Source organism: Centrocercus urophasianus, unplaced genomic scaffold, assembly GCF_019232065.1.
Source record: "Centrocercus urophasianus isolate 14NV4802_14NV808 unplaced genomic scaffold, USGS_Curo_1.0 seq_11, whole genome shotgun sequence".
Taxonomy (NCBI): Eukaryota; Metazoa; Chordata; class Aves; order Galliformes; family Phasianidae; genus Centrocercus; species Centrocercus urophasianus.
The window spans coordinates 76138136-76150364 of record NW_024884253.1 but is presented as its reverse complement, the minus strand read 5'-3'; the positions used below and the strand labels follow the sequence as shown (position 1 = coordinate 76150364).

The 12229-nt window shown below is 38.7% G+C and overlaps 1 long non-coding RNA gene across 1 annotated transcript; it reads right to left on the bottom strand.

The window, feature by feature from the left end:
• Positions 1 to 1046: 1046 nt before the first annotated feature.
• On the bottom strand, positions 1047 to 8958 carry LOC122155295. The gene is made up of 3 exons (XR_006167225.1): positions 8831 to 8958; positions 8166 to 8702; positions 1047 to 1215 (listed from the first exon to the last, which is right to left on the bottom strand). It is a non-coding gene; the product is annotated as an uncharacterized LOC122155295 (long non-coding RNA).
• Between the last annotated feature and the right edge of the window lie 3271 nt (positions 8959 to 12229).

Below are 12229 nucleotides of genomic sequence, written 5' to 3'. Positions count from 1 at the left end.
GCTGCTTTAGGCTTTTATTTTCTTTTTGTTCTTTCTCTCAGAATAGGGCTATTTATATCCTATTTGGACTTCTGTATTTTTTTCAAGAAGGAAAGATTAATACAGGGTCTGTTGTATTCTCCAAAGTGTGTGTTGGTTTTGTTATTGTTATTGTTGTTTTTTTAAATACATCTTCTCATTAATTATATGAATTTGTGGGTGACCGTTTTAAATCTATAGCTGCATGAAGAAGACTTGTTTTCATTTTTAGGAGACATTGTCAAGGTGATGCCCTCCCTCTTCGACCCTCCTCTGTTGACAGCTGTAATGATATTAGAATCCCCAGACCAGATCAGGCCATTAGCCCATGAAGTGTCCAGTAGCTGACACATTAGCTGAGAGCAATGCTCAACTTAGCTTATGAAAATTAATCAAAATCAGCAGTGGCTGAAATGTACTGTCCTGTCATGAGGTAGAGAATTTAAGAAGATTGAAAGGAGGACTGGATGTTTATGAGTGTAACAAAGAGCACTTACAGTTGTTACACTTAATACATATGAATAAAACTGGAAACTAGATAAAACCTTTTTTTTTTTCCAGCTCCTGAACCAATCTAATAATTGAAAATCAGAGTCCATACTCAATGTAAAACATGCAATTTCAAACCTTTCTTGTTTATGGCTGTTTGTAAAGCAACTATTCTTGCCCATGGATAGACACAACTTTGAGTTAGCCTGAATGAAGATCCAAAGTGGCAACTTCTGCCTTTACAATCTCTGTGGAATGACCAAACACTACAGTCTGAGGCCAAAATGTCCATGAATCTCAGCCATCAACACAAAAAAATCAAAATGCAGCATGATCTAGGAGAGTGTGATGTTTTTGTCTAGCTATTCCACAGAAATCATGTTTCCAGAAAGAGGAAGATTTCTTTTTAGGCTTTAAGGACTAAGAAGAAACTTCCTGAAGCTGATGAAAAGCCACCTACAGTTCATGAGCAACTGCAGTATCTATGAAACAATCTGAATGTCTCACTTTGTCAATTCTCGCATGAATCAGACACTTCAGAATTTTCACAGGCCTTTTTATTTTCAAAAAATGTGTAGGGATCTTTTTTGACTTTGCAAAGGAGAAACCTCAGTATAGCAGAACTTCTCACTCTTTTCAGGTGTTTGATTGTTGTTTCTAGGAGAAAAAAAATAATCCCCTCCAAAGTAGAGGTACAATATCATTTCACTGCAAGAGAAGGGGAGGAAATTGTGTTAATTTGGTAAGCAATCAGATTAGAAATTTTGAGGTAGGATAAACTATTAAGTTGGTAAGTATCACGTCATTACTGGTGCTATACATGGTCATCATGAAAATCTTTAAAAATCTACATTTTAACACTTCTGACCTTCTGTGGTGATGAGTTCCACAGGTCCATATGGTGCATAGCTGTGTTCTTTTCTGTTTGTTCATTTTACATTTACAACTTTCTAATTTTAGAGTCTTATATTAAGGATCAAGAAGATAATGAGCTCCTGTATAGCCTAAACCATATATATTTTTTCATTTATTCATAGTACTAGACTTTTTCCTACCCAAGGTTGAATGCTGCATATTCTCTAAGTATCTAAATCCAGTTCTGTAGATCCGTGTGCAACAATCAAAGATTAGACACTTGTAAGAAGCCAAGATAAGATGTTGTCATTTACTATTCCTCAACCTAAACATGCTTCTCACAGCACTGAACCTGACCATGTCTGTGTTTCTATTCCTAATCCACTGCAAATACAAAGGAAAGAGATGAAATTCAACCTCTTTCAGATCCTCTCCTGTTCATACCTGTGGTCTGCTGGACCACTGGCAAAGTGATGATGGTTTGCAGGCTGTATCCCAGTGATGGCTCACAACTCCCTGTTGTGTATTTGCTTTCCTTGTCTGAATAGTTTTATTCTTAGTTGACATCCTTCTTGCAATCAAGCTCACAAAACAGAAGAAAGAGGCTATTCCAGCAACTTTAAATTCTTCAGTCTAATTTGAGTTTGTAATATTTTTTACCTCCTTCAAGAACTATTGAAGTAGATGATTACTTGATTTGTGGCTTGTGAGGAAGTAATCCTTTCCATGCCATTGATATTTTATGGTGAAAGGGCTTCAAATTGGAAGGCATAAAAGAACAAAGAAGCCACATTTTCATCAACTCTTGCTATTTTCATGTAAGTATTATGAAATCTGCCTGCTTCCTCATAGCTGGCTGTCTGAACCCCTCAGCTGCTTACCAAATAATGCACTCAAAACTCCAAGTTCTTTTGGTTCCCAAAGTGTCATGGCCTCTCGAGCACCTTTTCTCATTTCACTAGTGAAAGTCAGGAAATAACAGTAATTAGGAAATTATAACATTTTTGTTTTTTCCTTGAAAAGAGTTAGTTCTTTGGTTTCTTCTCTTAATAATTTCTTGTTGAAGATGGATGATTTCTTCTCTTAATGAAATGTCTTGTTGAAATTTTAATTTTAGATGAAAACCATGTTCTGGAAATTCAATTTTCTACCATGCTAGCTATTTCTTTGCTACCCTATGCACCTCTGAACTGTTCAAACTAGCACCTTATATTCTTGAAGAGATGGCAATTTCTTCCAAACGGAATAATCCTGGCCACCATGGACCTCCCTTAGTGTTTTCTCTGACATCTAGTCTATTACTCTTTTGTCTGTGGATGGTAAAAACAAATTCTATTTCTGTGAAACTCATACTGAAATAGATATTTTCAAAGCTGTCACACACCTCTGATTTTCTTACCTCTCCTAATTCCAGTGGTACTGAAATATCACAAGAACAGCTGTTGTTATGTTTCTTACAGAGTTGGTAGTTACAGAATTGTGTTGTGAATAATCTAAAGAATGGAAGATATATTTCATATATATATAATTTATGTATGTTCAGCTGCACCAGACCTTTGATCTTCGGGTCTCAGCCTTCACTCATTGCAAAAACTACAAGGGGACTGTCCCCTGTTAAGCATGACAGTAAGAAGTCATTCACCTCTGCTTTACCAAGCTGACTGATCATTCCTGACAGAAGCATAAAAACGTGAGCACAGACAAACAAGATGTGTAAATAGCAGCTAATGCCTTGGGTGTTTCATTGCCTCAACAGGTTATAACTTCTGTAATCATCACTCCCACAAGCAGTTAGTATTCCTGCTTGCCACAGAAAGGACAGAAACATCTTCTATTTGAAACATGATGGCAATAAACACATCACAACCACTATGGTCATTGAAACCAAAATCTCTCATGATTAGGGTAAGTGAGGAACCCACACAGTTCTGCGTGCGTGGGCTAGAGGTGAATGGAAAATCAAGAGTACATTTCTTCAGCTGAGCAGTTTACACAGTGGGATCAGTTCGCGAACAAATTTCACTGTAGGTCATTTGGGCAGACTCTGGATGTTGATGTCTTCCCTGTAACTGATGAAAAATGTTGTCAGTGGTCCTCTGATGTTGCTGCTGTAGGAGGTGTTAATCATAGGCACTAGTCAGAATTTGTTGTTACTTCGTTCCACATGTGATGACACTGCAGTAAAATTAGAAGCCAGTGTTGTTTTGCCAGCTCTGTCAAAATTTTGGGTGCTTTGGGAGTATTTTACGAAATGCACATAAGTATTTATAAATAAATGCTTTGTTTTCTGAAGGAAAAAAAAACAACAGAACTCAACCTTCCCTTTAATCTGTCTCACAGATCTTTTCTGCAGGGCAGCATTTGCTATCAATGCGCTCTACTTGGGCTATGAATACTATTATTTGTGTGAAGCTCACATTCTTGGCAGTTCCTTGTCTGTTTATATCCATCAATTCACTCCTCTTGTAGGGGTCAAACCTTCTGTGTAAGTTACCATGATTTAACCAGTTTCTTGTTGCTTCCAGAGCTGCAGTAATGTTGTGTGAACTCTCAGATGGCAGAGAACACCAAGTAACGTAATTTTGTCATTCCTGTTTGCTCTGGACTAAGCTAAAAAGAATTATCTTCCATTTGCTCCTGACTAAGTGTGCCTGTATGACCAGAAACTATGCTTCAGCTGATGCAGGCTAGTTGCTGAGCAATAATAACTTGCATGTGAGACTGACACGAACATACTTTATATTTTAATAACCTCTGGAGAATTCACTGTCTTTGCAATCTGTTCTTGCACAGCACCTAGCACAATGGGATAAAAAGCGCTAAAAATGTGATGCAAATAATTAATACATCAAAATCCTAGTGCATTCACTCACAGACTTTCTGGCCCAAAGGAATTGTCACCTAAATAGAGCTGAAAGGCAAATGCTGAAAAGGAAAATGAAGAGGTGAAGTGAGTTAAGCTTCACGCAGCAGGTCAATTTAGATCTGGGGATGAAATCCAAACTTCATTCTTGTTCCACTCCAGCACACACCAGTGTCTTATCCTCTTATTCACAGTGCCCTGCCACATCTGGTTCCAACCAAAGGTTTCAGTGCAGGCATATCTTTCTCACTTTTCAGAAAAATAATGCTGAGAACCACAGGTCACTCCTTCTCCCTAGCACATCAATTCCTCTTTCTCAGGGGTATGAATAATTCCAAATCTTCATCTCTTCTGATAATACTGTTGATTCATATATGTTTGTATGAACTTAATTAATCCACACAAGCAATACCAGATCAGTTTGGAGTAGTTTTCTAAAAAGTGGTGCTTTTCATTCCCCCATCGCCTCTAATTTTTGATTTATATAGCCTTATGTGATTGCAGTGATTTTAGAGGTTACACCAAGGCTGAATTCTGCTCTACACACCGTAGGCTAAAGTTTTACATCTGCATTACATTTTTTCTTCACAAAATAGTTTATGTCATTTTTCTCTCTTCTATCTGGGGTCTAATTATTCCTACCTCTGCTCCCCCAATTCATGTATCTCCAGACTTCAGTCACCAGAACCACCCATGAGAAGTACTGTATTATCAGTCACTGAGACTGAAGTCACTGGAAACCTAACTTTGGCTATGGTCATTTTTTATTTAGATCGTTTGAGCACTGTGAGTTCCACTGAGTACAGTGGAAAATCTGAGGAAATCATGAATAATTGCATGTATATACCTGCACATATGCATGCTTATATACATTTATATATATGTATATATATACGTGTGTATGTGTGGGTGAGAAGAGGTTGGGGAACCTCTTAAATGATTATGTCACTGTAAAAAACGTAACATCAAATAACACATTAAATGATACATTCACTTTTTTTTTTTTTGAAAAATTGTGTAGCAGCATAATAATGAAAATGATGAAAAGACTCCGGGACATTTGTGAAAGATATTTCTCTAGAATAGCTAGCAATATACGGAAGTTACAAAATAAGCCAGAGTTCTGTAGTAGCATTTACTTAAGCTAATCAGCAGATATACTGCTCCCTTTCCTACTTGCCAAGTGATACTGCCATCCCAGAGAAAACCAACATCTTTACACTGCAGTTTCCTGGGTCTTGTGCATGACACTTTATATAAGTGATGTAACTTGGTGTTCCCAATCTTTGGCTGAAGGCAAGGAGCTAACAGAACTCTTAACGATTAAATGTATGTGGGCTATCTTATTATTCTCCACAAAACATATTTCTTCTGCTTCCTTCTTTTTTGAAATTCTTCTTATCTTCATCCTCACAAGAGTGTTCATCTGAAGAGTGGAAATTGCAGCTCCTTGTGCCTGGCTCATAGCTAAGTGGACTAGACATTGGAGACCTCTTTGTGATCCCAATTTTTGGAGTCCAGTGACCAGAGTACTGTACTAAATTTCTTGTCTCTACCTCCTTAAAGTGTAAAAGTTGCTTCTGTAAAAGGAAGATGCTAATCTGAGTCTCAATCTTAAGAAGACAGGAGTATTTTGAATTTAAGTGGATGTCTACATTTCAGATGAAGGTGAGATTGCAGCAGAAAGGCTAGGAATGCCTGTGCAGTGTTTTTAAATAAATATGCTTTTCCTTGGAAGTAGCAGCCTTTTGAAAATTTCCAGCTTACTTGGTCCTTTGCTTGTTGCCTGCACCCCATCCTCTTAACCCTTCAGTGCTGCACACACAGTTGCCCACTTATCCTGGGTCTTCTTTCCCCCAAGCCCCGTTCCTTTTAGGGAACTTGTAAGAACCAGGAGCCAAACTCTTGGCAGGATATTTTATGATTCCTTTCATTCAGATTCGCACAACTACACCTATGGGCAACATTTGGAGTACAGCTCCTAAGGACATAGGCAGCTCACTGCCAGTTGCCATGAAGTCAGACAAAAATTTTGAGACTGCATAATACAGCTGGCTTTCTAGCTTGGTATTAGTATAATTTGGGATCTTTTCTCCTTAGAAGGAGAGAAACATTTGCTCTGCAGTAAAGGATTTGCAGTTGGAAGGGGAAGTGGCAACCTTTGATTCTGCATTTAATGAGAATAGCCCCCACTAGAAAAGAGCATATTGTCAGGACCTTTTTTATTTGCTTTCTCAATTAGTAGCAAACTGTGATAGTAATTCACAGGAGAGTTAACACTCTGCTCTCTGCATTTCACTGTCTCTTCTCCCTGTAGCTATTTTAGGAATTCCAATGCTGCATGATATACCTAGTTACTGTTAATAGGTACTGTACCGGAAGGGGAGAGCTAAAGATCCTCAAGCTGATCTTCTTCCTAATCTCTTATTCAGTGGACCTTCTAGCAGCGCGGGAAACATTTTAGCAGGAATTAGAGCAATGCAAGTGGGTTTTTGTAAGAACAGGACACATACAGTTGAGTGAAAATAAGTAGACTAACAAGCACCCATGGTAAAGCAGAGTAAGGCAGTAGCTGCTATTGGATTCCTGGCAAGGATGAGTTGTTCACACTCAGGGGATGATAAGTTTATCTGTGACTAAAATGTTGGTTTATTGACTGGGGTTGTAGCTCTGCAAGTTAATTAGAAACAGGCTGAACTTTGGGCACTTGAGTAGTCCCCCAAGGCAGGGATGACTGTTTGCATCTTTGAATTGGATGTTGAGTTGCTTTGCAGTAAGCCCCCTGTGAACTGTGGAGGGTTAAAAAATCCTGTTTACATGTTCTCCTTGAATCGGGTGAAGAAATATTTCCTGAACCCACAGGCTTTTTTTCACACTTGAAATACTGTATAGCCCATTTGAATATTTTTGTAGTGCTTAACATTAGCATCTCTCACACAGTTTACATTACTTTGACTTATGGAGGTCCCACTGTGGAGGATTTGGAAAAACTGAAGTTCTGTATTAGTAAGCCCGTGACAGAAAAAGAGGCAATTATCTTTTACTTTAAAAGCTCCAAAGTGTAATTCTTGCAATTAATTCCTACAAGGTTCAGAGAGTCTAGGCTGGATTTGGTTTGCTGTAGGTATTTATATTCTCCTTGGAGCAGCTATATATTTATATATAAGAATACTGATTTCAATAACAGTCTTCTACTTAAACTTGCAGGTCGCTAAACTAGATAGAGCCTATGGGGCCTCTGATGTACATTAATGAACTGTTGCTAAAGGTCTAGCGGAATATGTGATGCTATGGTTTAAAATATGTTTCTTGGCATGTCTTTGACTCATAAGAATAAAAAAATAAAAAGGAAGAAAAAGCTTATGAAGCTTTTTGCTTTCTAGAATTAATTCCCTTTTTCTGTTTTCTCCCAAATGACTAGTATGTATTAGCTGAACTACACGATAAGGAAAATATCCAACAACTATTCGGAGATATTAAAATAACCTAGTACAGCACACTCTCGATAGAAACTTCATCCACAGGAACTTCTGGGATGGGGCATTAAGAGAGAGCTATAATTTATAATTGGCTACTGTTCATACGAGAAAAAAAAAAAAAAAGAAATTCTGAGTTTAGAAGGAACTTCAAAATGTAAACCTGTCAGAGCCTCTGCATTGTGTTTGCTTTGGTTAGTACATTAACATCTCTAGCAAAGCTTATGCTATTTTGAGTGATGGAGGTCCTACTGTGTAGGACTGAGAAAAAAAAATAAAGTTCTGTATTAGAGAGCATGTGACTGGAGAAAAAGGCAATTATCTCTTTCTTTAAGAGCTACAAAGTACAGTGGTGTTGGCTTCTGACAAGAGTAAACTAGATGTGCACAGCTTAAAGGCAAACTGGGGATGTGCAGATGAAAAGTTCAGCCCTCTCTTCCTTCCCCCCTCCTTTCCTTACTCACCCTTATGATCTCTTTGCTACAGTTTGAGAGAAAATCTGGGACACTTGTTTCTTTTATTTCTTCCAGATTGTTATTTTATCTTCATTTTTGGTAGAGCAGTAATGATATCCAGTGGCTGCTTAGATGAATCACTGATATATATTCCTTAGGGATATTCCAGAAAAATGCATCCCGGCCAGGACTTATTTCCAAAGTCACAGCATGAATCTGAAACCTATACAGTCTGCCAACTGTAATCAGCTCCTGTCACTGGTCAGGTTTCCATTATTTCTTTCTTGATGCACTTCTTCAACCTTTCTATTTTCTCCACCTCTAGCAGCAATTAAAGACTGCAATGACATTCTTATGTGTATTAGGAAGAGAGAACACACGCAGGAGCCTTCTCCTAACTTTGCATTTTATCTCCGGAATGTTACTGCTTTTTTCTGCCTTTGCACTCACTAGTTTATGCTTCTTTGCTTCAGGATTTAGGAAATTCTTCTTTTCTCTGGAGCTTCACAAGAGGAAAACTGATGATGCATTTCTCTTCTTTGAAACCTGTGAGAAATAGAGGAATAATCAATAGAAAAAGAGAAGTTCAGGAATATTATAGTGAGGAGACAGGTGAGCTCTCTTCAGAGATCCAAAACCTTGAAATGAAAAAATGACATGTACAAAGACTTTACATCAATTAAAGAGGTGAATGCTGCTGCTGTGTTCAGTAGTTGCTTCTCAAAGTGCAAAGGAATCTCTCTAAAGTGCAGGCTGTGTCATGAACTGAGCTAAGAGCTAAAAGGGGCTGCCCTGATGCTTCTGAGACACCCGGCTGAATTTGGCCTCTGCTGGTAGCCACCAGCACTGTCATGCAACTGGGAATGAGCCCTAGCAGATGCCATGCCAGGCACGTCACAAAATCTTCCTGCAAAATCTCTGAGCTGCAGCGTTCCCTTTTATGGGAAAGTTGCTCTCCTGGCACAGCTTTTAGGGTGGCAGTGAACATCAGCTCTCCCTCCCCAAGAAACCTTTTCCTGTTGACATCTACCAGTTGCAACAGCTGCCTATTAGAAGCAGCCAGTTGCCACTTTCACTCTGTGGGCAAATTGCTAAAGAAAAGCAGTATTAGAGCCAGCCAAAAATCCTTTCCCCAACTTGCATGACAATTTACCCATTACTGTAGAAATACCAAGAGCTCCTACAGATGAGCTTATGTGATATGAAGCGCGTGCTGCCAGCTTTCTCCATGCATCCTGCGGGCAGAACAGGGCACTCTACTGACCCAAACCGTGTCTCCAGCTCTCTGACAACTCCTCCCTGTCGGAGTTGATAAATATGGTGTATATTTGCAGCATCACTCCCAGAGGTATAAGCATCTTCCGAACAGCGCTCTGTCACACTGGCATTTCTTACTGCACAGTCTCCGTCTTAAAATAGGCTGAGCAGGATAAGAGATGTTTGTTTACGTTAAAACAAAAGCTCTAGATGGAGCAAATTAATCTTGTGGTATTTAATTTGTGATTCATGCTCGTCTGTGACTCTTCCCACTTTTTTGCAATTAAAACAGCCTGTGACTGCACATAAACATTTAGCCTAGTTAGATTTGGGTGCCAAACTTCGCTTGCTTTTCAGTGTTATTTGGGCATTAAACTGTTATTTCATCCTTTTAAAAGGAACTCCAGGATTCCATATTTTTTTCTTTGTGCCTGATTTTTGTGTTATGGGAATCCAGTAAATATTGTACAATTCTCCCACTGGTACTGCAATTACAACTCTGTGTGATCTTGGCACTCCATAGCAAGAAAGCCACACTCACAAATGTAGAATTTTTAACAGATCCTAGCTAACTAGCATATTTGCAGGGTACCTTGTCATGATCAAAAGCTGGTGTTATCATCTCTGTAGGAAAGCCCCAGTGAGGTCACATTGCATTTCCCCTGCTGAGGATTTTCTCTCTCATATCTTCTGCTTGGGGCTACAAAGACTGGAAGCTGGGTGTTCAGTGTCCCAAAGAATTAGCCATAGCAGGCTAAAAAGTAGTTATTTCTGCTTATTCTAATAAATTTTTTTACCAGTTTTGTTCATCATCCTTTCAGCAAAGGAATTGTTTCTCCTATTTTTTGTATTAGATCTCAAATTAGTATCTTCCAGCAGTGACAGAAACTAGCTGGAATAATAAAGGCACTCATTTTCTGATGTACGTAGATTGTTTCAAAAGTAGTGCCTTCTATTTATTCCCGTGGAAACTACAAGAGATACAAAGAACACAATAACACTATTTGATAGAGCAAATTCTCAGCTACAAAAGAGTATTTTTTCAACACAGCCACCACCACTAGCTATACTCTTTTGCCAGCAAAGAAGAAGATCCTCATGCCACGCTCATAAAAATCTGCACCAGTGGAAATGACCCACTGTTTCACAGATGCTATTATGGTGTCAATGCTAGGAAAATGTTGCCCATGCAGTCCATCTTTCATCAGCGCAAACAGCTGGAAGTCAGAAGGTGCCAAATCTGGACTATAGGGAGAATGTGGTAGGACAGTCCAGCCAAGATTGACAACATGCTCTATGGTCTTCAAACTGGCATGGGGCCTGGAGTTATACAAAGGACATAAGAAAGGTTGTATGAGAAAGATTGTCTTCTCTGGCCTTACTCTGGTAGTTGGATCCTTCAGCTTAGTCAGCATTATGATGTTAGCAGTCAGAGTTGCTGGTTTATCCAGGTTCCAGGAAATCCAGAAGGATCACAACTTTCCTATCCCAAAAGACAGTGCACATCACTTTATGCACAGAGAGCTATGTCTTGACCTTTTTCTTCCATGGGGAAATTCACATGTTGCCACTCTATGAACTGCCATTTTGACTCTGGCTCGTAGTGATGACACCACTTCTCATCTCTGGTAATGTTGTGATCCAGGAAATTGTCACCTTCAGCCTCATATTGTTCAATAGTTCCTAACAAACTTCATATAATGTTCTCTCTGTTCCTGTGTGAGCATTCATGGGATCCACCTGATGAAAACTTAGTGATATTTCAAGGTTGCCACAATTGTTTACAATACACTGAAGTTGATATTTAGCTCCATACAGGGTACTCTGGTTGTAATCTGCCAATTCATGTGTGAGCTGATCAAGATACTCTTCATTTCATAGTGTGACAGCTCTGCATTTTATCACAGATTTTGTCGCAACACACTTCATATAATACACCTATGAATAACATTTAATAATTTTTTCTTAGTGGAGCATGTAATACTATGATGCTTTTCTTTCTTTTGGATCTGATGGTAGTGAAGTGGTATCTCATGTTATATCTTCCTCAGTCTTTCTAGGCCTTTATACTGTTGATGAGCAGTAGGCAGAGGAGGTAAGGTTTCTCTTTTCCTCTCTCACTGTCATTTGCAGTAACTGATGCAGTTGCGGCAGAAATAATACTATTTTTGTTTGTTCTCTCTTCTGAGACCACACAGAAGCTCTTCTGAAAGTTAACAGAAAGCTCGAAGTGAGTGTCTCACTTTGACAGAAGTGGCCTCAGTCATCCTGTTTCCTCCTAAATACTGAAAATCACTGCTTTGAATCATAAGCTCAGCATGGTGGCAGTCATCTTGAGCAGAGACACTCTTTATTTTGTTTATGTAAAGCTTTGAAGTCAGATCCTTATTGTCTTTTAATCAGAACAAACTCATCAACTTTCTACACTTCACCTTCAAACACTGAGTTATCCACAGTGTTGGATCAAAGACGTGGTATGGAGAGGGCAAAAGCTGAAACAAAATGTGACGCTTCCTAATGGGGTGTTTGGTTGACTAGAAAGCTGAGAAATAGAGAAAGACTTTTTTTTTCCTGAGTAATTTGTCCCCTGGTACTGTGCAGGTTGTAGAAACACTGCTAGCCACCCATGCTCCTGATACATTGTTGTGATCAACTAGAAAGTGTTCTTGGGCTGCAAGACACACTTGTCTTATTGTCTTGTTAATCACAGTTTAAAAAATAATATTAATGACCACATTGTAGCAGATAAAAAATCATTTTCTCTCTATCCTTTTATATTACCTTACAGTGATCTTTTTTCAGAAATGTATGCTTTC